This window comes from Ciconia boyciana, chromosome 8 (genome assembly GCF_034638445.1).
Source record: "Ciconia boyciana chromosome 8, ASM3463844v1, whole genome shotgun sequence".
In the NCBI taxonomy this organism is placed as follows: domain Eukaryota; kingdom Metazoa; phylum Chordata; class Aves; order Ciconiiformes; family Ciconiidae; genus Ciconia; species Ciconia boyciana.
The window spans coordinates 9,644,411-9,671,513 of NC_132941.1; positions in this window are offsets into that span (position 1 = coordinate 9,644,411).

Genomic DNA, 27,103 nt, shown 5'->3' on the forward strand with positions numbered 1-27,103 from the left:
TCCTGCTTAACATGAGAGACTTATAAAGGTTGCTGTGAAGAGGAAGAGAATAATCTTTTCTTCTCTCCAGGATAAACTAATGGCTTAAACTTCAGCAAGGAAGATTCAGACTAAATAGGAGGTAAAACCTTCTAATAGCAAGGATGAGGGTTTCCTGGGGAGGTCATAGGGATTCCACAGCTGGAGGTCTTCAAGCAGAGGCTGGATAAATATTTATCAGGAGTGACATAGCCATGGTTGAGCTTTCACAGGGGAAGGGACTAGGGAAAGTAAATTGCTGAGATGCTGAGGTTCTTTCCAGCCTTTTGATTCCATGAAGTAGGGAAGAAAATTTTCATTCTAAAAAAAAAATCTTCCACTTCTGCTACTCATGCTGCTGCTCTAGGGTGCAGAGTCAGGATATGAATTACCTGTGCCAGGAAATGTGAGCTGAACAGAACAGGACAGAATATGCTTTCCCAGACTGTACAAGTCAGCAGCTGTGGAGTTACATGCTGGATCAGCTGCAGTTTCTGAATGTATTTACTGTCAGTGCTAAACCCGGCAATAGGGCACTCAAAGGAACAGAAGTTCAGATCTTTGTGTTCATGCATATATTTTTCTGATGTTGCCTTAACTTTCTGGGACGGTTAAAGCCATCCTTAGGAAACACTGTTGACAGTGATTTGGTTATTTGCTGAATTTACCTTTTGCTTCTCTTTGCGTTTAAAAACTCCTGCTTTGGTTATTGGAAGTCCTATACACATCCCCTTGGTCTACTTGCGCCTTGCTTGCTGCAACTGCCCATTTTGTATTTTGCATGGGCAGCTCATGTGCTTTGCCTGGCCAAGAAGTCCAGTGATGGCATTGATGCTATAAAACAACTTTCTGTCATTACCATGGAGAAATGGCTTCTGGCTGGACAACAAGTGAGGGGAACCCGTTGGGCTGCCTCAGGAGCAACCAGAGATGTACACTTGACATCTCGGTCTGCCTGCCTGTTCTGGGAGGGCAGAGCCTGCACCCGCTTGCGGCTGGCCCAGCACACGTCCTCCAGCTCTCTGGGGCAGCTGGACCATCTGCTGCCCATGGGGGAAGGAGCTAAACCTCTGCTTCTTGCAGGGAGAGCAATTACCCGAGTAGGGGGGAGATGATTATTTCCCTCCACAACCTGGTATCCGAGGTGTGGGTGGCAGAATAACGATGCACCTCACAGTGCAGACAGCCCAAATTCCATACTCACTGAGCACTCCTACCCATGAATGTATGAGGTGGTTTATTTTCAAGGAGTTGGCACAAAAGGAGCCTGTGGAAATTCACTTAGCAATCAGCACTTGTTTTTGGCCATGGCTGTTACTGTAGCAGATGAGGCTTATATGACCCCAAGACCATCCATCTTCTCGAACAGAGGAGATGCTGTGAGCACAGGGTGAGGTAACTGGTTTTTTTCCATTATTTTGCCACGGTCCCAGCTGCTCACCATTGGCTGTCTCTCTTGTCTCAGTTGATTTGGAGCCAACTGCTTCTCATCCAGATCTTATTTCACCTGGAGAATGGCACTTTCTGGGTAAATCTGTGTTACTGACAGGTCTGAGGAGAAGAGAGGAGCACTCTGAGGTCAGCAGAGTGCTGGAAACCTGTAGGGCTTTGCAAATTTTCCTTTAAACTGACAAACCGCTCATGCAGATCTTGTCATTGCTGTAGGTCACGAATATATCACATGTCTGGTTAGGTGTTAGCCTGCCAGTGATCCTGATCTGATACCTGAAGTAACGGTAGTTTTTGGGCTTGATTGTGTACCTGTGTCCAAAGAGTCCATCAGCAGGGAAAAATACGTAGTCCAAAATAATTGAGGAGAATGAACTGCTGCTTTATGAGGAGAGACTGGGTCCCCCCATTTGGAGAGGAGAGAGCATGGGGGAATACAGCTGGGTTTTATGAAATCACAGCTCCAGAGGCTGAAGTGAACTCAGAACTGTTATTCAGCGCAACCCGCATGAGGGAGGAGCTGGCGTGGGAGATGGGTTCCAGCAAGGTGCTTCTCATGCGTTTGTGACCAGGAGTAGCAGTGCAGTGCTTGGCTGTGTGGTGGCAGCCACTGAAGCTTTGTTGGGAGCTGGAAGGAAATTGCCTACTCTGTCAGCCAAACAGGAACATCCCAAGCTGGCCAGTACTGGGCCAGCAGCTGACAAAACCAGTATGGTTTGTACTGTGTGGACGTGGAAAAAAACCCAGAACACATCTCTAGGAGGGGAGCCTCCAAACTTTGCTGTGCTCATGTGAAAGCCAGTCCTGGAGGCCAAACATGTATAAACGTAACAACTCTATTCACTAGGTGGGTGGATGCCATACCTGATAGGATATGCGATGGGAATGCAAGCCGAAACCTTTCACTGTGGATGTGTGTGGTAGATCTGTGCCAACATAGCCAGCAGTCAGTGTTCATGAAGTCAGTCTTGAATCTGTTCTTAATTTCACAGTGTAGACAGCCAGGGAGACCACCGGTTTTGCTTGAGCATTCATTGAATTAATGTGCTACCAACACCGCGTTATTGCCAGTGAATTCCACGCAGGCAGCACCACTGTTACTTCAATGGAAAAACCTACAGCTTCAGGGTGATGATGTGTGGCATAGCTCTCCTGCTTTAATATTCACTCCCTGAATTGCTCTCTTGGATGTGTTAATTCCGCATGCCTTTGTCTGCTGTTCTGCTTTCCTCTCACAAAGCCAGGAAAGAATAAATAGCAGTGTAACGCAATGTGCGACAGTATAAATGCCCTCCAAAGAACAACTGCTGAGATTGTTGACATGAGAGTCTGTAAGAGAAACAAAAGAAAATATGCTGATTCTGCTGATTTGCTGCCTAACTCGTGCTGTGCCTGACTAAATGTTATGTCAGAGCTCCATTGCTCATGGTTTTCTGATACTTCACTGAGGAATAAGTGTCATAGTTTAAGTTATGCTGTTAAATCTCAAGTTGTAGGGTAGGAGGACTCACCTCTCTTCTATCAGCCGCCTGCCTAAACACACTTTTATGAAGTACAGACATTAGATGAGAAATCTTACTTTGTTTCACAATATTCTGTAATTGTTAAGAGGAGGAGAGAGATACACAAACCACCCCTGACTGCAGCACAGGGGTACTACCACCCACCTGCCTGTCAGTTCTGCCCAGCATCACCCCAGAGGGTGGGACTGGGGGAAGCTGCCTGCTGGAGGCAGCGAGGGGGCTGGATCTTCACCAGGTAGAAGCTGGTCTGGGACCACTGAACTGTAGTTCACAGCCAGGTCAAAATTCAAGAGGAGGTTGGTTTCAGAAAAGAATATAAAAATACTTGACATTTATGAGGGACTTAACAAGGGAGATTGTATCATTCCCACCACCAACATCAAATGGAAGAAGTGGAGGTACAGGAAAGTGTTTAATCCAAGGTCACAGGCTGGGCTGGTACTGAGACCAAAGTTGGAGCCCAGGCCTGAGCACGGCTTGCTAAGACAAAGTAAGGATGCTCTCCAATTCCCCAAAACCATAAGGAGCCCACAGTCTTACAGGGTCCCCTTCTTGTCTGCCCCACTCCAGATGACTTGTTCCCCCAGACTGTTGTATTTCTCATTCATGTTGCATTGCAGAGGAAAAACAGCAGTGCCCTGAGAGCTAAGTTCCAGGCGATGCATTTTCAAAAGACGGAGTAGCAGTACGATATGGGCTGTGGAAAGGATAACACGTTAATCCACGTTAGACGTGCTCTCTTATGATGGCCATAAGACCCCCTGTCCTGTCTTGGCTCTGGAAACAGTTCTGATCTGGAGTGCTGATGGTATTGGATAACAGTATATTACAGAAGAAATTCTCTTGCAGTTAATGACAGGAGACTAATAAAGTTGTCTGAGGCAAGGAGCTTAAGGTGGCAGGTGGTCCATGCTTTCAGCTCTGGTGACTGCCAGTGCCATCGCGTCCGGGGTCTCAGTGGAGACCTGACCCCGAGGGACTGCAGGGAGCTGCAATGAGCAGAGGTGTTTATTTCTAAGGCACTGTGCATCTGCCCATGAGGAGAATGAGTCACTGCCACACTGAGAAACAAAGATTAATTCAAGATCAGCAACCGATCTCTGGAGCCACCTTGCCAGTTTCAGCTAGGTGTCCACTTAAGACCCATGGTCTCTCTTTTCCATTACATATTTTTATCTTCCCACCGAATTATCTAAGGCTCTAAAATGTGGAGCAAAGCTTAACTCAAGAGATAGTGATGATAATAATAGCTTAGCATTTATCCAGTAATGCCCAGTGGTGGGAAGCGCTGTGCTGATCTTTAGTGCTTATTGATATTGGTTTCCCTCATGTATCAATCTGGGAACTTATCAGGGTGAAAAAGCTTTTGGTCAATAATCTCCATTTAAAACTGCCGCGGAGCAGCACGTTAATTGGATGCAGGCAGTCGGAGCGGGAGGGTTTGGCAGAGTTAAACAGAGGGTGTGGGCTGGCAATCTCTTTCCAAGGCAGAGCAGCACAAAGTGGCAGAAACTTCAGGAGTCAAACCGCCTCTGAAGACTTACTGCAGAAAGGTTTCGGGTACTTGGCACAGGGCAGATGCTGAGCTTTTGTAGCCTGGCTCCCCAGGAAGGTGTATCCCGTGGCATCTTTGTATGCCTGGTTGCCGTTCTTAGAGTGGGATTCTACAGAGGTTTCGTGTTAGGTGAGATGAATCCAGACCAAATTGCTTAATGATGATGTGTTGTAAACTTCAAGTAACCTTGCAAGTAATACAGAGCCTCACTGCCCTGGGGCAGTATTATTGCAGCTTCTGACTAGGAAAGGAAATTATTTACTACAGCCCTTGGAGCAGCCACTTTCTTTCCCTCAAACTGGTTGTTCTGGCCACAGTGCTTGGGGAAGAAAGGGAGCAGTCCCTGTGCTTGGAAGTGGGCTGGGATTTAATGCCTATGTGGTCCATCTAGGGATTACCTTTGGCTGGGGAGGATTCTTGATCAGCCCTAAAATAGACTGATACAATCTGACCCACAACAGGCTTCCAAAGTCTCTGTGACAGCTGAATTAATTGCACAAAGCTACTCACAACAGCAGCACCTGCACATGTAAAACTGACTGGCAATTCCAGTTAACAGCATCTGGCAGTTTCAATAGAAGTGTCAACAGCCCATGCAAAGGTTATTGGAATTAAAGGGAATTACAGAATTGGTTTTAAAAACTTAATAAGCTCATGAACTCAGAAGACTGGATACGCAGGCTCTGGCTTTTAAAGCTGTTCTAGTGCATCCTTCTGGCAGACGTTATTTCTTTGACCATCTGTGAGTGTTGAGCACAGAAATAAGGCTCTTGGCAAACTTTCCTTTCACTATTTCTTTCCTAAAACTACATTGTTCACAAGCTCCCTAGGAAGAGAAGCAAGTCATTAGAGAGAAAAAGGGTATTGGGTATGACTGATGCAAAAGTCCAGATCACATCAAGTCATAGGAATTTTGTCATGAATTTCAGGGACTTGACAAGCATTTCATTTGTGAAGTCTGCATATAAACAAAGTGCAACACAGCACCAAAAACAATGACAGATTTTCAATGGATTTTGTTGGACTTTGGCTCAGGCCCTGGACGAGAAGCCTAATGCCCCTGAATTCAATGGGGTTTTTGCTGATGATATCAGTAGGATTTCATCTACTAACCTCTACCTGGCTCTGAAATGGATTCTGCAAACTTTCTTTCAGCCAAGCTGAAAGATTGTAGTCACTGAGTGTTCCCTTTTCCTTCAGAGGGACAACAGACATGACTAAGGGCTACTCAGGGATAGAGAAATTCTCTGAATCCTCCCATGTGTTTCCAAGCCAGGTTTCATCATCTGTATCACTGACCATTAAATACCCTGTGCATTGCAATACCTGCAGAGGAAGTGTTGATGCTTCTGGGTAAATTGAGCCACTGGAGATTTACCAGCAGGGTGAATACAAAAAGGTTCCTTTCTAATGCAATGACAACGATGTATTCTCATACCTGTGCATCTCACGTCTAAGCCAGCATCCCTGTTTCTACCAGAAGCCCTCCTGACTATTGCAAAACCAGACTGAACTATGTACAGGGTATTTGTAGGCTCAATGCATGCGCAGACAAGAAACAACATCGTGCTCCAAAATCCTTAACATAAACTGCAAACCTTTCTTAATTAGAAGGAGAAGAGATGCAAGTTCCTTAGTGAGTTACTCCCTGGTAATGAAGGAGTGCATGTTCAGCTGCCTCCCCATCAGCTCATCAATCTCGTATATCTAAGGCTGCTATCCTAAGTCTTTCTATTTTTTTATGTCAAACAAAGAACAGATTTATGGGTAAACAGGCAAAAATAAGTAAAAGGAATGGAAATGAATTGCCATCCTTCATTAGGCCACTCCCCAGGTCCTTCATGCAGACATGAAATATGCCAGTGTAAAATCTTTGTTGCTTTACGTTCTTGCTTCAGGTAATCGCTTGCAAACATTCCCTTTAGTGTTTCTCTTTGTAAACTGAATAACTGAAACTTAAATTAGTATTTCTGACAGAGGCTGCACACAATGAAATGCCAGCCACCTTGGCTTGGGGAAGAAACGCCTCTTGCAACTGGGCTACAGCGTATTGGTTAAGTGAAGGGAGGGGACCACTGGCTGCTAGTTTCCACCTACACTTGGACACTCCTGTGCTGTGTAGCCTTGGGCACATCATTTAACCGTCCCGTCCTGGTTTCTTCTTTTGTAAAGCTGCAGAATGAATACCTGCCTTCCCTGCCGCTCTCTGCTGCCAGGGGTTTTATACAGAATAATAGAAATGGGTTCAATTTTTTAGAAAAATGAGTTAAAGACTGAGGCAGTATCGCTCTCCTTTTAGCACTGAATTATGCATCCCATCAAGCATAGCTTTGGGCAACAAGGTGAATAAAGTAGCAATGTCATATTGCTTAGACACCTGATAACTGTACCATTTGTAAAGTTTGCCCAATATTAGCAGAGAGAGAGAGAGGAAGAAAGGCAAAAAGTTTGGTGCTTTGCTGCTTTCATTGCAAATTCTTCCTAAAGCAGTTGGAGGTCTAGCTGGCCTCGAATATTGGGGGAAAAAGAGAAATTTCCTGCTTCCCTTTGAAACATGCTGCTTCCCTCTGAAAAATGCATGGAAAAGACAAACATTTGGAATGTGCCTGTAATCTGTGCCCTTCCTCTCGCCAACTGGTAGTCACAGGCAGCTGACAGGAGCAGCAGTCCACGAAGAGAAACTATATACATGACATGAAACTATATACAAAACTATATAGTATCATATACATGATACTATATAGCATTTAAATGATTTTTTGAATTTTCAGAGTTGGAATAATGTCATCACTGTGTAATATTGCCAGATTCTCTGGTCTCCACAAAAACATAAACTGTATCCATAATGTTTGAGAACATTTCTCATTTGCAAAAATTTGCATTCCTAAGATGTGCATTAAAAAGGCAGAATTCTTTGCAGAAGCTGGTGTTCAGAGCGTGCAGGGCTGCCCAATGCAAGCACGCGCTCGCAAATGCTATATTCCTAAAGAAGCAGAGAACAAATAAGGGGAGAAAATAGTTTCCAGAGCCTTTTGGGGAAAGTTTCAAGGACATTGGGAAACTAACAGAGTTGGAGGGTGGGGTGGTTGTAGAGCAGCTGCTTGGGGCCACTGGAGGCTGTTAGTGCTGGAGCCATGGCCAGCAGTGGGGCTTTGCTACCTGCCAGGTAACTTTGCTGGCTGCTGTGTGATCTGGAGCCCAGGCTGGCCGAGCAAATGAACCCACCAGGGCCAGGTCACCCAGGGTCAGCCCAGCAGTGACATGGGGAGCCTTAGGTGTCATTGTCATCTTCTGCCCGTGAGCAATCCTCAGAAATCCGATGACTCTGCTGTCCTCAGAGCAGAGAGAGGAGATTGTTGTGATCCTGGCTGGATGAAGAAGAGTTAGACATTTTGCTGTGGTTACCTCGGTGGGAGCTGCTTGTCTCTGCTCTTGTACGTAAGGGATGAGGAACATCTCCGCTGGGCTGGTTCGGTGCATTCATTCTGTGCTCAGGTTTTGAGGCTGTTATGACATTGGGACACTTATCTGGATTCCTGTAGGCTGCTTGACATTCCTCCTGGCAAAAAATAAGCTTTCCAGCTGCACTGATGCAAAATGTGTGTTTGAAATGTGTGTTTGTTTTTTTAAGTCGAGGCTAATAAATGCAAAGCAGATGGGGAGGTGTCCTCTTCGCCTTGGAGAGGCAATTCCACCAGCTGCTGACAGGCACAGCAGGTCACAGCTTGAGCAGGAAACCTGATGTCCTCTCACACCTTTTGGGCTTGGTGGGCAAGAAGGACAAACATCTTATTTACTTTATTTATTTGTGGATAACAGTTTAGGGATGAAAAAGTGCAAGGAAGTATCTGAAATGAACTTTGGCTGTTCCATTCCCAAGGAAGAAACAAACTAATTTTGCTTTCAGGCTTAGACTGTTTTTTTCCCCATTTCCAGCACAGATAACAATTTTTAAAGAAACTTCTTGAAGCAAAGGTTTTAATGAGTTCTCAACACCATATCGCATCCCTTGGATTTGCATCATTTAAACCATATTTCTAGAGGTAATTTTTCAAAGTGGTGCACAGCACTTTATCTGCATGAATGCCTCTGCGAGAGTGATTCATGCTTCTAAACTTTGGATGTACGAAAGGGGTCCAGGCATTTGAGCAACAAAGTATAGCATTTTTCTTCTGTTTCCAGTGGCTTATCCAGGGAAGGTTAGTGTGTCACTTGTTCAGGAGAAAACCACACAACAGTCTTCCTCCTCCCCTGGGGCAAAGACCTCTTAAACCACCTCAGTCTGCACAGTGCTGTGCCCTGCAGCACGGGCAGGCTGGGGGGCTGCACCCCACATCTCTCATCTGTGCTGTGGTGAGGGATGCTCTGGGACGCTATAGCATACATGCGGTACACTGACCTGTCTGATGAATCTATGGCTAGTCAGATCCCCAGCGTGCACCCTGCCCAGGGACAGTGGAGCTGCCTTGGAGGCATTAATTAAATTATTGCTCTGCAGGAGGATATCGGAGAACCTGTGGATGGAGATCCGCTCTTCCCTGTGCCTTCATCCCCCTTGTATCTGGGCTATGCCCACAAACCGGAGTTTGCTCTGACAGGTCCAAACAAAAGGGAAACCTAGGAGAGCACAGGCAGGTTTCATTCACCCATGTAATCATGTCCTAAAAGAAAATAGCCCTCTTGTCCTGGAAATGGATACAGTAAATAACTCTCCAATGTTCTCAGTGCAGTGTTCAGCCCGAGCATTTAAAACCTTTAAAACAACTAGGGAAGCCATCTGATTTTACTGTGTCAGTAATGATGCCGCAGCTTTGAGAAATTAATTTCTTCCCCACTGCATGCTCTGTTTGAGAAATGATATCACATTGTGAGATACTGCACCAAGCTTCGCTGATCACATTGCATAACAGGATGCTGCCTAATGATCCAAGATAATAGAAGACGAAAGCTGAATACATTTTTAAAAATCATCACATGATACAAAATAATGCCAGTACTTGGTACTGTGCAGGAGAGAAGAAACTCTTCTAAATGTGCTGCCCAGATGCTCCATCAGAAAGAATACATTTTCATAATCTAAACTGGAATGACCCACTTCATTTTTTTCAATGAGGGAATCGATGAAACACCTTAGGCTGGATGCTCAGCAGGTGTAAATCAGCAGTGCTCCACTGGAGTCGATGGATCATTATTTCCTCCTGCTGGAAGAGGAAACTAAGAATAAATGCAGTCAGCAGTTAAAAGTTCTCTAGTCCCAAGCAAGTGCTTGCAACATCGGCATCATTAACATCAAGCAAAAACCTGCCCTCATAGTAGATTAATAGCAATATTCCCATAAAAGCTTCAGAATACCTACAGCAGGGACCCTGGGTGAAATCCAGCCGGCATCACTTAGTGTTAGTTAAATCAAACCACTGGTGCTTATTAAGAAGGTTAAACTTTGCAACAAGGATGCTGCAGCTTATGCAAGCGATGACTCGCCTTCCCTGACCTTGCTTTGCGGCTGGTGCTGCACGTTTCTCGACAACACCACTGACAAACTTCAGTGCCAATCCAAAATTACATGGAAACCCCGGGATCTTCCACTTTCCAGAGCTTGGTGATGATCTCACTTTTACAAGGCTGAACATGTGAAAATCAAGAGTAGAGGACAAGGAGAGGAGACATGAGAGAGGAGGAGAGATGAATCGCTCTGCCCAATAAAGCAGCCCAGTCTATTTTTTGGCCCCTTGCAATTAATTACTCACAGCTCCTTGGGTGAATGGATTTTTTTTTCCTATTCAGAATAATTCTCAGATCTCCTACCAAAACCCCCCCATCAAACAGGAGTATGCTTGTTCAGTTTTCCCCTAGAAAAATTTCAGAGTAATTAGGAAACAGAAAGAATACATATGGCCAGCCATATAGCCAGAATAATAATCAAGAACAGTAGGGGGGTGGGGTGGGGGAAGAGTCAGGCAGCGCTGCCTGCGAGACAGCCCGGGCTGTTTGGAAACTGTGTGCCCAAACAGCATCTGGTCAATTATAAGAAATGCATCAAATGAAATTCAAACTCATTCACAAATGAATTAAGATGAGAGTGAAAGGGAAACATTTGCAAAGAATATAATTGGAATGAATAATTCAGACAGTCCTACCTTACCTCTTCAAAATACTGTGCAAATATTTACTCCAATTTCCCATGCACAGGCCTGTGATGGTACCCATCCTGCTGCTGCCACCATGGGGTGGTACCTCAGGCTTTTGCTCAGGGTCATTCTCGCAGCCTGATGCACAGTGTGCAGCAGAGTAAGTCCCTCACCCAGAGTTACTATTTTGCGTAGCATTTATACATACAGGGCTTTATGGTGACTTGCTGTCTGCGTGGGAAACGTGAGTGCTTCATGCATATGGCCAGGAGTGTGCAACAGGAGGGAAAGATGCCTTGTAACCCTGTGCAGGAAGAAAAATATCCTGTGGTCATGCCCAAGGCTGGAGGGTCTTGCCGGGAGCGTGTCCCCTGTGCACCTGGGTTGGGATCGCTGCCTGTTCATTAGGAAAGCCTCTGTGTGAAAGCCCGTAGGCGTTCATCACCTGCAATACCTGTTAGTTTTGATGGGCGGCGTTTGGATACCGACTGGGGTAATCGAAGTCAACAAAGAAGGAAAAACCTGGATGGAGATACTCTTTAATGAGGTTCTGAGTCATATAACACAGCTGCTTCTGCCTTTCTCCTACTCCCCCTGCAGCATGGCAGGACGGGAGTATTCAGGACACCATTTCTGTGTGTGTTTGAACTCCTGCAAAAACCAGAGGCACAAGCTTAAAATTAAGCACGCACTTAAGCACCATCCTGAACCGGTTCTTGTGCTTGCTCAGCACAGAATAACAAGACACCTCATCACTGAAGAGTGGGCAGAGAACACAGACGCTCAGCAAATAAGTGTTTAGTTATAATATTTCCTCTAGTTGCTGTTTCTCTGTCCCGCTAGGGTCGAGTGCAGAACCACGTCTCCTGCACCGCAAGCTCATTAGCCTTATTTCATCTCTTGAAGGGGTGGACACAGATCCTGACATTTAGCATGGAAAAGCAGATCTTCAGCACCGATCTTGAGATTAATTGTTGACATTTCTCTCCCTTTACCCCTTTGATGTGTGTGTGAAAAAAATATAAATACATATATGTGTATTTATACACATAAATGGAGGTGAACGGGAGAAGAGCAGCCCAGCTACGGGACAGCCTGGCGATGCAGAGCAGAGGCCACTGTGCTCCCCTGGGGTATTAACAGTCTGGTGATTGCTCCTAATGAGAGAGCAACAGCAGTGACAAGCAAGGTGAGATTCACAGAGCCTGACTGAGTGCAGGAGGTGTCAGAAAAATCATTCATCTCGCATTTCCCATCGCTTCCCTCCAGCATCTGGCTCAGCTGTGAAGAGGTCCCTCGCAGCGGTGTGTGCGTGCACGGAGCCAGCACAAACAAGGAGAAAGTGCTGCATGTATGGCCTTCCTTAATGCTATTTCTTTGTTGCCTCCTGCTATTTTCAGTGGTGCAAAAGGGAGCACCAGGGCTATTTAGGCTATTTTTGGTGTTTGCAGCAGGCTGGATGAGTGTTTGTGTGGTTTGGTAACAGTAGATGAGAAAATTGCAGCTCAAAAACCAAAGAGCAACTGAAACGGTCTCGTCATTTCAGCCACCTACACCATACTTAGGCAAACAAAGGCAAGAGAAATTAATAAGCAAACATAGCTTGAAAGCCTGGCCCTGCTGAAATCAGTATCAAACAGCCCAGCTTCAGTAGGTGCAGGATTTCTGTGGAAATAAGGCCCATCCACCTGCTTAATGACAGCCCCAGGCAGCAGCCGGGTGCTCAAAACCCTGCGACTGAAGGCTAGGACGGGGAAGCGCTCGTTCAGCCCTGAGCCCAAGTGCTAAGGCAGGTTTCTGACAGATGACAGCTTTAAAGTCCTGTCTTGGTGCAGTGAAGGGATGCCTGAACCCAGGTTCCTAAAATTTTCTCCATTTTGGACCCTTCCCCAAGGCAACAGAAAGAGAGAACGTATTACTTTATTGTAGGTCCATAATTAAGATCTTTTTCTTGTTGCATGTCCTGCTGGTTTTCAGCCAGCACAGAGATGCCAGAGCCACTCGTTGCCTCTAACCATGACTGTCAGGCGCTTCTTTCAGCATCGGAGCCGAACCTTCCCCAGAAAACAGCAGATGTTTGCTGACTGCATCGTCCCAGAGCATCCCCGATCTGCCCGTGGGTTGCTGCCACGGGGCACTGACAGCATGACAGTCAAATGGTGCCTTCAAACACAGCATCACTCCCAGGGAAAACCTACCTCGCGCTGTACGGTAGCACCAGGTGTGATCTTTCCCTGATAAAACATTGTTGATAAGGATTTGATCTTCCCAAGAACAGGAAAACTCAAAATATTGCTAGAGGGACTAAGTACCTAAATCTTTTAATGAGCAAAAAATTTATCATTACTGTTACTTTAGCAGACAGGAAGACATCGCCAGACAGTAAATCTGTCGTGGTGGTTATTGCCATTTAATATTGAGTCAATATAAGTAATGTCTTGGAGTCTTTCCACATAAACTGATAAAGCAGCCAGGACATGGGCTGCTCTCCAAGCAGCAAGTAGTTTGAACTTGAGATTTCCGTAATAATTTTTCTCACTCTGAGCTGAGGAGGAAAGGGTAGACTTAAGGGCTAAGGCATTTGCTGGAGAACTGGGTAGAAATCTTGGCTTTGGCTTCCTATGTGACCTTGGGCAAATCATTTAATCTCTCTGAATTGCTGTACAAGGGAGATCCCACTTCTGCCACCCTGGGTAACTTATTTAGGGTCTCTGGGATACAAGTTGTCTCTTATTATGGTTTGTATTATCTCAGCTTGATCTGAGATCTGGTGTGTGTCTTGGATTGGAACATAGGAGACATCTGTGAAAAATTATATATTCCATAAAATTCAGTTCACAAGAATCTTCTAACAGAGACCCTAAGTCTTTAACTAATTCATAAAAATCTGGCAGGGGATCTGGTAATGCCATAGTTTTATTTAGTTGTGCACACAGTCTTGGGAAATTCAGCAACATGCCTTGCCCTGGTGTTGGATTCAAACTGTGCAGCTCATCGCTATTGAAAGGCATGGTTCTTGCTGCTGCCATTGAAAGAACTTTTTGCAGTAAATAGCATCCTGAAGTAATTCCCAAGGAAAGACTGTATGCAGAGATCAATGTGCCAGAGACTGGCCCAAGAGGATTAAATAACAGTATGTCTTCAAAGCATTAGGATGAAAGACAAATGCCCTATGCCCAAGAGGCACTGTGTCTCCATCGTGTCCTCCAGATCCAGTCACAAACCTGCCCTGGAAGATGGGCCTAGGGCTTGGTCCAGAGCAGGTGGGGAAGGACGACGGGAGGTTTTGCAGCCAGAGGACTGTCCCGTGTGATGCAGGGGTGCACGCTGTGACAGGAGGTGGCATGGGCAGGCAAACTCTCCTGCACCGCTCCTCCTCTCTCCTCCCTCCATTTTCCACCACCCCAATAAATTATATTGCCTGGCACAGCCTTGTAGACCCTGGGGAGGTCTCTGAGCCACTTTCTGTACTAATACAGGATTAAAAGGAGGAGGGAAGCACCACCTTTTACTATCAGTGAGCTGTGGGGTTTTTAAACTGTGGGTGAGTCCGGGTATGGGTGTCAGAGACAAAGTCTAAGGTTAGGAAATGAGCCAAGGGACCAACCGAGGCAGACAGCGAGTAGCAACAAACAATGCTTAAATACCCTGGCACGCTGTGATCCACATCCCCAGGTTTACTCCATTCCAGCAAAACCTGCCTTGATGGACCAAACCCCCTGCAGTCACATCGATGTGGGGTACAGCCACCCTCCCTCCACTCTTGGTACGTGTACTTGGTTGACTTCTTTTGCTGTTTCTCCTCCTCTTTTCCCAGCTTTTTGCACCGCTGTGGTTCCCTGTAGACATGGAGGGAAGGCAGATGTAGCTTGTTGCTGAAACCACTTGCTTTTGGCTGCCAAATTACACTCCTGCTCCCTGCTCGTGCCTCCTGGCTGGTGGTCATCGACCCGTGGGATGATGCTGGAGTGAGTCACCGACCTGTGGGGTGACTCAGCCCCAGCCTGCTCCTGCAGCTCGGACTGAGCGGTAACGGGGACATGATTAGACTTAGGTTTCTCTTTGTTGCCTTTAAAAGTCTTTGCGCTTTCTTTTGTTCCACATGTATTCCAGCTGGACTCAGCAAAGAGCTCTAATGGGGTAAACATGGCAATACACTTAGATAGAACCGTCCCAAAGGGAAAACAACATAAATCTTGCTGGTTTGAAACAGCCTGTCAAAGGTTTTCGTCAAGATATAAAATTGATATAGCAGTTTAACAGTTATTTAGTATTTATATATTCATGCCTAGCATCCAAATAGGTCAGGGCCCTATTGTGCTACGTGAGACACAGACACATTCACGAGCACAATGTTTCCAGCATATTTTGAAAGCATCACTGATACCTCCAGACTGTTACTGCAGACATCAGTACTTGCCTAATGGGAAAAATGGGTTTTTAAGATGTTTCTTAATGCAATGAAAACCCTTTGTGGAAGCGTTCAGATTACATAGACAATTGAGTTTTCTCTGAAATTCTGTTCTTGAAGGCTTTGCTTCAGACAAGGAAGTCTTCTGAATTGGTGGCATTTAACTCCTGTCTCAATGCAAGTGCTGTATTTATCCTGGATCCAGCCACGCTGATAACAGGGCTCCTGTTCAGGGTTGCTCCAGGAGCTGTGCAAGGGAGTTTGGCAGAGTTTGTAGTTCTCCTTTCCCTTCCTTCTGCCTCCCTCTTCCTCCAAACACGTGTGCTCAGGTTGTTTACACGCTGTTGTACATGGCTGCAGGAGGAGTTAGGTGTACAGAGTGCTACGTGCATGCTCTCCTATATTTCTGTATACACCAGGATAATGCTGGGCTCTGAATAGTTTGACGCTAATATTTCTGCATGTTAATTTAGCAGCCCAGACCTTTGTGGCCCTTGAATCGGTGGAGGGAGAATATGCCCAAAGGGAGCTGTGAGCATGCAAAATCCTGGCAGAGGGGAAAGGGAAAACAAAGGAAGAAAAACCAGCTCCGGCCACAGCTCCTCTCTGCTAGCAGCACAGCAGATGGTGGAGGGTTACTAGACAGCAGTTCCTTGAGGCTTAGCATAAGCCAAGAAACAATAAAAGAAAGGGGGGAAAAGAAGATAGAAAAGGGAATTTAAACAGATTGTCATGTCACCGTTCTATTCCTGCCACCTCAGCGGGAAATTAATCACATAATGTCACGTAAAGAAAAGCTAGCCCTGAAGGTCCAATGCAAAAATGGCTCTGCCTTAAGGGCATGAGTGAATCAAACCTCAGGGGATGGAGGGGGAGGGCAGCACTGGTTGTGCTGGGATGGGGGAGCAGTTCACGGCCAAAAGCCAGGCTCATATCTGTCCCATCGATGTGTCTGATGGCTCTCAGAAGTGGGAGAAAAGTAAAAGAGCTGCAAAGTCAACCTGGGGAGATGCAGCTCCCCTATGAAAGTGCTTTTTTTGCTCTGGGTGGGGGCAGCAGGCTGGGGGACTGCAGCAGGGCAGGTGGGAAAAGGGCTTCTTGGCTGGAGGAACCAGCCTGATGGAGCCACGAGTTAGCAGCATCTCGGCATTGCAGAGAAGTAAATGGACCGTTCTCTTAATTGCAGATTTACAGCCAAGATGGGTACAGAGGAGTCCATATTTCTTCATAGGAGTTGGATGGCCGTGGAGAGAAGGCTCCCTGGAGAAATATCTAGGATATGGATGGACATTACCCATAAATACAGTGAAATAAGTTTCCCATTAGACTTAAATCCAGTGAGGCGGCATGAATCACCTTAAACATGCATAACTCTCCCTTATATATCACCACAGCTGAAGCATTAATTAACCCATAACAACCATCCCTAGACACTCAAAAAGATCTCATTCTTTGCTCTATCCCAGCACAACTGCTGGAGAAACAAAATAGTGGTTTCTGGGTCAAGCCACAACCTATGCATTTGGCACTGCAAAAAGGTGCAACGAGTCCTCCACTCTTCATCTGGGAGGTAACTGAGGACCCATGGGACTACATGGCCCAGGAGAAGGGGTGGCTTTGGGGGATCTGCTTGGTTCTTTCAGGTACTCATATGCTCAGGCACTTTGCCTGGATGATGCTATGTCTGATGGCGGAACCTGGTAAGACTAAGAGACCTGCCTGGAATATGGGTATTTTCATTTTTTGTTTATTGGCTTTATACAACCCTACCAAAAAAAATCATGTCAGCTTGCATAAGATTGCACAGATTGGTTTGAACTGGGCTTCCGATGAGAGAGAGGCAGCTGAAAGTGCAGAGCAAGGCAAATAAAGAAAAGGCACTAAGCAAATAAAAGGGCTATTTAAGGTGGCTGCATCCCCAACTGGAGCTCCTAGTATTTGTGTCTGTGCCAGGAGAATCAGAAGCCAAAAGCAGAGAAAGAAAGGGAACTAAGTGGAAAAGAGAAATTAATCCTCAAGTAACTGAGAACAGGTGCTTCATTTGGGCACTTGGATGTGAATGTGCTGCAGTTGGTTGCTCTATCGACAGGGGAATTTAGAAAGTGAGGCTGGTGCACTGATGACAGAGCTCGAAGAATGAAAACCCGTGTAAATTAACTCCCTTCCACCAGACTGTGCTTTATTAAAAAGCACAAGTTGTCAAGGCAATACCTTGAAGGTCACAGCTCCAGCAGCTTGGGCAAAAAACCCTAAAGCCTGAACCTCCTAAATCCCTCGTGTAACTAAAGGGACTTGAGTTGCAACCCTTTATTCTTCCTTCTGCTGACAGGAGGTTGGTGCCTGCCTGACTCCTGTGATAAAAACATGCTTGCTCAGATCCCCGGGCCACGACAAGGGAAGAAGGAAAGGTCTGTATGGCTTCCCACATCGCTGGAAGGGCGGCAGAGGAAAGCAAGCCCTCGCTTGGCTTGGCTCGGCTCGGCTCTGGCATTGTGCTGCGGCAGGCAGGACACCTGAACCACTGCTGGAGCTGTTGTAAGGAGCTGCTAGCTCTGGCCAGCAACAAATTGCTTCCTCTGCTCCCAGTGCAAGGAAGAAGCAGGACAGGAATTGCGCCTCTCGGGTAGGTCTCCAAGCAGCAGTCCCGAGCAGCATCCCTGTATTTAAGTTTGCAGCTAAAGGTGTAGCCTCACCCAGGTGGGCTGTTTCTATTGAGCTGGGGCCTCTGTGTGTCATCCAGAGGGAGCTGGGAAGAGCAGCAGCCATGATACCCCCCTGTCATGGCATGGTTGACGTCTGCTGCTGCAGACAAAGTTATGGCATCCTGACTCCATTCGATGCGGGAAGATGTTTCAGAAAAGAGTTAAGAGCATCATGTCAAATATAATTATGAGACAATAACAGCCTATTAGTTCCAGTGCCTAATTTTAAACCTCAGACTGTCCAAAAACCTTCAGTCTGCTTTTAGAAGAGCTGTCAGCTCCTCAAGGTATAAATAAGGAGCATAGAGAATGGATAATCTCTGCCTGCCTTAGGGCAAATACCATCTTCCAGAAAAGGTAAAATTCCCATTTCATCATTTACTCATTGAGACTTTTCTTTCTGGCTAAATGTGAGCAATGTCCCCTGGGATGAGCAGGCTAACACAAGGACTTTATCTGCTTTGACTCTGATCCATTGCAGTTCTTTCGAAAAGGCAAAGGCATAGGGGAGAAGCACCATCCTCTGAGCAGCTCAGATTGCTCCTCAGTTATCCCAAATCTGACCAGTTCCTCCTTCCTTTGAAGCATCCCCTCTCTCCTCTCATCCCCCTGTGCACTACTGCAGTCTGGCTTCCCACACTCACCCTGACTCATATTCTCTGGATTCAGGTACAGATCACGACCGTTTGCTCTGAAACATCCTGGGTAATTTGCAGGTCAAATTATCTACAGAGAAAAAGCTAATTGGTCATGTGGGCATGAGCTGATAGCAAGATTTTTATTGTTTGCAAGTCTTTAGTTAATGTTATACATATGCAAATAATACATTTTAATTTTAGAACACTGTTTGGGTAACTACTATAAATTGCTACACAAAATATACCCCCCCCCCCCCCATGATGTAGAGTTGAATATTGTATGTACGAATGATGCATCAAAAGTAGCCCGTATACTGAGTCAGGATATCTTCCACTAATGAAGTCCCTGAAGAAATGCACCACAGACCTTCTGAGCTGCAATATTCTGATGGCTTGGATACATCAAGAGATAGCTAAAATAGCATTAGATATAAGATCTTCCTAGTAAAATTCACCGAAGAAGCACATAAATATCAAAGAGTCTTAACTCTTAACTGTTATAAAATATTCTTATGTTTGGATTGATAAGAAAGTAGGGTAGTGCCCTAGATGCATAGCTATGAGAAGCAGTGTGGCTCTGGAACTGTTGTGGTGACTTATTCTTATAGAATTATAAACATTTTGAAATAAATTAATTTTTGCCTTACAAAAATATCACTTATGTATTCGCAAATCTACAGTGCGTGGTCATAACATACTTGATTTTTCACTGTTGACCAAATACAAACACTAATGATGCTCAGAGGTTGCAAATTAAATTGAACTAAAAAGTGCCTGATGTTAGCTCTCTCAAGATACTCCTGGCTACCTTTTACAGTATCTGTTGGTTCTGCTCATGTAAGTGAAACAAGCTAATTCTTTATCAGATCAGTCCTTATCTTTTGAAAATAGACACTGTCACAGACCATTCCACACAATGAAATCGTAAGTTCCTATCTTGATTTCTTATCATGAAATAATTAGAATATTTCCGTTCTGCACCCTGAGTCATAAACAATGATAAAAAGCTAGTAATTCAATTAGAAATCAGATTCTTTTTCTAATGAGCAACTATATATTGTGATATCAGTATTCATGCATAGTGCTAAAAAGTAAATGCTTGCAGGCTTGCTAGCAACTTCACTGAGCTCTCTTGAAAATATTGACTTTGGTGCTCAGCCTTGAATGTCACTGTTAAACTGTGGGCTCCTGCTCTGCAAGGCGCTGAAGGTTACATATTGCAAGGCACATTTGGTAACTGAAAATTAAGTGATTATGAAAACACATTTCAGTAGCAACCCTCTCTCTCTGGGTGCTTTCTGAAATCCTCCTCCATGTCGATGGTGGTGAAAGCATTGGAGCACCTCCGTACCATCTCATGGGGAAGCCACATGGCACCATGCAGCGAGGAATTGAGCCCCGTCTTCTGCAATGCAATCTATGCTCTTATATTGCTGCTCTGAGTATGTCATCTCCCCCAAAACATGCCCCGCACCGATGTTGCATGGATGTGCCAGGTGAACTGCCACAGGAACAGTTTTGCTGTCTCACTGCCATAGAGCCCTCATTGCTGTGCTTTAGCACATGACACTTGAAAACAAAGTTATCAGAATAAACCTTTTAGCTATAAATTGCAGGTATTAAAGATCCATGTGATAATTGTCTTATCTGGCTCCAAATGTGCTTATGATGCTGAGAGACAACAAATTGGATTATGCCTGAAACAGGCTCTTCCATTTTCATAAATTACCTGGGAAAGCAGCGAGGGCTCAGAAATGCAGGCGCCTTGCTTTTGACAGACTGTGATGTTGTTGAAGGACCTTGTGGAAGGGAACAAGCAAACAAAAAAGCTGAGAAAGGTCTTTTTAGGAGGAATGGAAAGAGAGTCAAAAAACATGAACCAATGGCAAAAAGCCGTATAAAAACGGCAAAGCTACAACAGAAGAATGGGGGGAATATTATATTAAATATTCCCAAACCAGGACAATTTTAGGGGGTATGATTATCAGAGAACAGATCTCTGTCTCCCAACTCCCATCATCTGGATCCCACAGATCCGACAATTTTTCTCTCCCTGTTCCTCAGCATTTTGCTCTTTGCACTTGGAGTTTGCAGCCAGAGGCAGCAGCCACTTGGCCCCCCACAGCCCTGGTGGCTTAACATCAGTGGGTGCAACTCAGCTTCTCTGGAAACACCTTCCTCTCATGCCCAGCACAATTTAAACACTTATTTATGGTGCTGGTGAATTTTTCAAAGAACATGTCATTAGTCTTCCACATGGGGTAGACATTTATGGCTGGGGAACTACATGAAGATGCGAAAGCTCTACCATAATCTCACTTCCAGCTCAACCTAAAATTGCAGAGTGTGCTCCCACAGTGTATCATCTTCCATTTAAATATACGTGAGTGCTGTTGTTCAGGCTGGGAAGAGGCATGGGGGAAGTTTAATCAGAATGGCTTCGTTACCCCACACTGAGTGGGTCAGCGATCCAAACCTGATGCTGATATTCATAGGGACTACTCTGACCTTCAACTGCATGGGACCACTGGGGACTATTGCTTTTGCTTCCAGTCCCCTGACAGTCACTGGAAGCCAAGTATTTCACCTGTGTTTCTTCAGCCTGGATTTATTCCCTTTGCCCTGATCACGTTGGCTAAGTGTTGACTCTGACAGAAGCAGACATCTAGGAGCAGCACCATTAGCATTATTAAAAACATTGGACCTAGTCTGTGCCTTGGTGGCACAGAGGATTGCATACGGCGAATGTGATTTTACATACATTATTCTAGCTGGTTAGAGGCAAGTGGGAATAAAAGTGACAGAAGATCCGAATGGTGTTTTAAACTAGGGAAGCTCTTTCAAAATACAGTAAGGAATGCAAAATAGCTGTAATAAATATGAAAGCTTTTTGGGCTCTGGTATACATTAAATCTTGAAAATGTTTGCTTAATGATATATGCTATATCCCTGACATAGATGATTTTTTCATTTCTCCATCTTTCTTTCACTCTCACCCCTCTTTTTTGGAGAAGAAAGGCTAAAATATTTATCTCAGAACAGGCTTCCGAATTCATAAAATATGTTTTAAGGTATTTCTCCACTTTTGTCAGCTCTTTGTAAAAACTGCTTGGTAAGCTCTTTGGAGATCTTAAGTGGATTTTACTCCCATTGGCTTGCTCACAATGCTCATTATTGAAAATTATTGGTGTTAAAAAAACCCCACAAGCTTTTAGAAAGAGAAGCTTAGAAAGAAAACTCAGACAAAATGAGGAATGGGTTAGCATTAAGAAATATACAAAAAAAATGTAACAAGGCTCCAACAGCAGCAAGCCTGGATCTTCAGGTGGGAAAACAGCTCTTATAAAGCTCACAGTGGCTCTGGGGAACCGTGCAGGTGGGTCTGTCCCAGAGCCGAGTGTTACGAGCTGAGACCAAGAGAAGCCATTTGCAATGGTCTTGGTAGGCCTATGACCAAGGTTGTACATTTCCAAAGAACACCTATTGCCACAAAATACTCTTTGTTTGTCCCATATTTACAAACATCCCTTCCCTAGAGAGCTTTGTCAGGTCAGGCTGGTCTCCTGGTATCAAGCCTGCAGCAGCCAGAAGCTGTGGGATGAGGGACGACTGGGCTAATGCCTCTTTCTTCTGCTCATGCTCCTGCATGTGAGAAGGGAAGCCAGGCTAATACATGATACTGAAATTTTACCGTCTTCAAGGCTGATCCTCCTAAAGCCAACTGCCTTCATTTTTAGGGCAGTAAATTGCTGGCAACACAGAATAAAGAGACTGAACTTTCTTTATTAGTCCGAATTTTCTTTATGGGTCTGCCAAAGAGCTGGTTTTTTTCCATTCAGTCCTGGCTCTCTTCATGCTCCCTCCCCATTTTCTGCTGATGTTTCTTTGCCTGCAAATATAACTAAAGTCCTTAAAAATTAGTGTGGGGCTTGTTTCTCGCTGTCACCTACCCACTTACTCTAGCCAAAGCCTTTGGCACCTGGTAGCAGTGTAACTGCCTTTGAGCAGCTGAGCAAATACATGATTTATTGCTGGTTGTTTCCGGGTAGGAGAGAAACGAACATCAGAGCCTTGTACCTTTAGAGTAACCCTGTTTATGTATTAAGAATGTATATGTGAAAGACTCATTTCCCAGACAAGACCAAAGTAAGAAGGGCCTGTTCCTATGCACAGCACTCAAACTGACCCAGCAGTTGCTCTGAAAACTTCATTCCAGGCTGTCCTCCAGCCTTGCTTGAGCCATCATCTCTGTAATATATATGCTGCTCCTTTCTTTGTCTTTCCCACACGCTTAAAACACCCCTTCCTCATCACACACGCCCATCCATATTCAAAACATTAGCGAAACCCCTTTCCCCACATCATTCATGTTCTCAAGTGCCTTGGCACATGTCCTTCTTGTGGCAGTGACGTCTAGCTATATTTTGGAGAGGGCTCCACATTGACCAGTTGCTCCCAGTCCAATCTAGTGGGAGAACAAGACCAAAGGAAATAGGCCATGGAGCTGAAGTGAGTAGATAAAGGAGACAAAACCAGCAAGGAGAGGGTGCACTGGTTAAATCTTTGCACGTTTTCCTCATTCATTCCCCCTAAGGCAACATCTTTACTGTGGTCTTTGCTCCTACACAAGCCCACACATCATTATAGTTGTTTACATACCATCACTAGCAATAATAATAATAGCTAAGTAATAATTCTTCATTTGAATGTGATGAACGGCTGCATCTCTCAGTAAAAATAAATACATGGGGAAAGGGAAAATACATCATTGTTACTAGCAAATGAGGCATAGTGCGAGAAATTAAAATATCTGGCTTATGGAAAAGCAGGGAAAAACAACTTTGCAAGGAAGTCTTAAACCAACAGGCATAAGGATCATTTATTGAACATAAGAGAAATTAATAGGGAAAAAGGATAATTAAGAGAGATATAAATGTTTGCTGAAGTTCTGTATAAGTGAGTACCAGCAGGCATAAAATTAGAGCTCAAATAAGAACATAGATTACAGTTTCATACTTCAGCTGACATGCTCAATTTGTACAGGTTTTTTAATTTCTACATTTTTAAAGGATAAAATGCATTCCATCAAGAGACACCCCATAAGTTCCCAAACACTTAAATGCCCAGCTCTGTAATAGAGCGGGTGAAGTTAAATTTCCCCTTTCTGAGCAGCACAAAGACTTATGCATCTCTCTGCCCCGAGCATTACGGCAACCACAGTCCTGCCGAGCTTGGAGGGCTGGGTCAGCACCTTGGCAGTCGAGTGCTGTCACACTCTCAGCCCGCGCAAACACGCTCCATAGGACACCAGTCTCCCTCTACCAGCAACTTCTTTACCATTTGTGGAGCAAGCAAAGGGAGAAGACAGAGGAGAGCACCCCTCCCTAGGAATGCTCCATGCTCTCCCTGTATGCAGGGCATTTGCAGCACCCTACCTGCTGGCCAGCCTTCCCCATCTCCCTCCACAGTGCCCTTGGACAACCCTGCTGAGCCAGGCAAAGCCTAGGATTTCAGGGGTTAATGCCTTGTCAAGGTTCAAAGGCAGTTCAGGGAAATGCTACCAGCTGAGAGCTAATAAGGCAAAGCTGAGCCTGCTCAAGCTCAAGGCTTTAGAAGGAAAGGACAGGGAGGTAAGCAGGGTATTTGCTTGTGTGGGTGATGTGGGGTAGGAAGAGAAGAGGTTGGTGATGGGTCATGCTATGTGATGCTGCTCTTTCTTACACCTTTCAACACTTTGTTTCTGCGCTTCCACTCTTGTCAGATCCATGCAGTGAGTGCTATGCCCAAACTGGCACCTCTTTCCTTTAGGCAGAGATGCCTTTGCTTAGACCCTGCTGTAGGGATGGTAGCTCCTGCTCTCACCTCTCTGGGCTCTGCTGGTCTCTTCCTTTCCCTCCTGCAAAAGCACTTGTGCTGCACTGGGGCAGGGATGGGTGCTGGGCAAGGGGGGATTCAACCATCAGGGCTCTTCAGTGTTCTGGGCATCTAGAAAGTCAAATTATTCTCTTTGGGATCAGGCTCTTGTTTTCAGTCCCTGTGGGTTTGGGTTTTATTTGGTGATGTGTCAGTGAGAATTTATCTCTCTCTGAAGCTGGAGTAGCTGGATTCATGACTTTGACAGAGCTTTCTATACCAGCAAGGGGGGAAAGCAAATAGATTGGAAATATTCATTTAATAGCACTCTAAAGCAGCTTGTCCACAAAATGTCGCACATTCAGAATATGTAGTGGTGAGGGGGCATAATGTTTCAACCTTTTTTTTTTTTAAATTACTTACAAGCTCATGCTGAAAAACTCTCACGCTTGTGCTCTCTAGTATAAATATGTCAATATTAAAATCATGCTGTTATTATACTTCTAAGTATTTTTCTATAAAGAGGCTGCAGGATAACTCCACCAGCATCTGTCTTGAATAGCTGGGTTTTAGCACAGCAGAAAGCAAGGGCCTAAGACCTGTTTCATCAAAGGGAGTCTATATTTCTGTTTCATGTTTTTCTTCCTCTCCTGAACTGCTTACAAGTTGCAATTTAGCCCCTGGTCTTCGTCAATGTGTTCCGGCCACAAAGCCTTCAAAGATGGCCAAAAGCGCTTATTTCTTTTTCCTGTAAGTCCTTTTGCCGCTCCACTAGAGATAAACAATATTGTTTAAAAAGAAAAATTCAGGAATGAGTCAGAGGCATGAAAGCAAGTGATAACAATTAGGAACTGCTACTAATTTTTGATGTTCAGGGAGTTGTTCAGTATTTGTGCAACTACTCCAAGCCCTGCTTGTCTTGAGTGTGAGGCTAGACTGGTGGCAAGGCAGAGCATCAATCTGTCTCTATTCACAGTAACGTGGAAAAATAAATTCAAGGGCTACTGAAGTGAATTTTATGTAAATGTTACAATAAGCTAACTTCTACAGATACACATATTTATGCAAGAAAGCTAGAGAGTTAGCTGTTTCTCGGGAGTTTGTGTCATTAATTGCTTTACTATTACTATTATCACACGTGTGTGTATATCCATGCCGGAAAAAGGCTCAGATTTCTGCGTTGTGGTGAACAGTGGCAGAGTAAAAGAATCAACATCTATATTTAATGAAGCTACATCATATCCTCATAACTCTTTTTCCGAATTAAACTGCTTTAGCTCTAGTTTCCTTTTATATTAGCGGGCAAGAAGTCTCTCAATATGCCCATAATTAATTATGAGCCCAGAGTACATTATTTCAGTTTTGCAGAGATCCAGACTGTGCATATTCATTAAAAGTTAGTTCAGCCTTTACTTTTATTTCCTAATGATTAATGTTGCCCCTGGCACAGAGAACTGGGGAAAGGTCTCTCTACCCCTGTAGTAATGGAAAGGCTGGGATCTTGCTCTCCTGGCATCCTGTATCATACACTGATGTCTGACTGAAAACTTTTTTACTAGAACAACACATAAGAAGCTGGGTACTGTAGTTTCTTAACAAAATAGAGACATTGGAGCAGAAAAATGAAGGCTTTTTAGTTTAACCATGAGAGGAAATATGGTGTGCAGGAAGGCTAAGTTCTGCAATAAAAACAGAGGAACACAAAGTTCAGCAATTTTATTAAAAAGAAATAAGAACACAGACTGGGACCTTCATCTTTCAGGGAGCAGAAAAGACTCCTGTTACAGGTGAATTTGCCACAGGTGTCTTATAAAAGGAGATGGGACACACTTCCAGGTGGGAAAACAGCATGTTGGCTCCAGTCTCTCACACACTGCGACACCAGCTGTCCCGTATAATGTGGGATTTCCTGTAGTACATTCACAAATCCTGTGCCCCTTATTAAAATGGTATTACTTGGATAAAGGTTTCAGCAGAAGCAATGTGCAGAAGTAGTCCCAGTCTGCTACATATGGCCAGCAATAGGCAATGTTACTCTCTAAAAGCCTCATTGGACTGTAGGGCATGTAGGACTCCCCATCATCACCTCTGCTCCTCCTTGGCTCATGTGCCCTCCTGCCTGGGGTCTCTCCCCTCCTTCCTGGCTCTCATGGTGTCATCAGTGGTCTAGTCCACATTTTAAAGGCTTCAAATCTGGCAACCTTATTCTGACTGCAGTCAAAGGAGATGCAGAAATTCATAATTTCTACTGTGTCTTCCTTCAGTCACTGTATCTCAAAAACATCCCATCATTTCCTCTCCAGCTTCACATAGCAGAAGTTGCTGTGAGATTAATGAAGACATGGAGATTCAGCCTTGGGAAATAAGATGGTTGGGCCATCTTAATTTTCTCCAAGGACTTTATAACCTCAAATTCAAATGCGACTTATAAAAGGTCACGGAAAAGAGAAAGCCTAGGAGAGAAAGGGGGTTGCAATTAGGAGCATGTAACTGGAATAATTCTTCAATTTCCATGCATGATGAAATGAATCTGTCCTGGCAGAGCTAGCATGAAGAGAGGATACGTTGCAGTACGTGTTCATGAAATGTTTGTATCATCCAGGAGGAAAGACAAAGCTACTTGTGTAGCAGCATGTTGGCAATACTTCCACATCTGATCTGTTCCCTAAAAATGGTTGGGTGTGTGGTTGTGCCAAGCTCCAGATGGTGGATTCACATCCATATTAGGAAAAATTAGGTTCAGACCCCAATGAGGTATTAATTTTTAAGCAAGTTTAAAACAGCTCAGAGCTAAGAATAGTCTACATCTGAGAGTCCTGCAGTAAT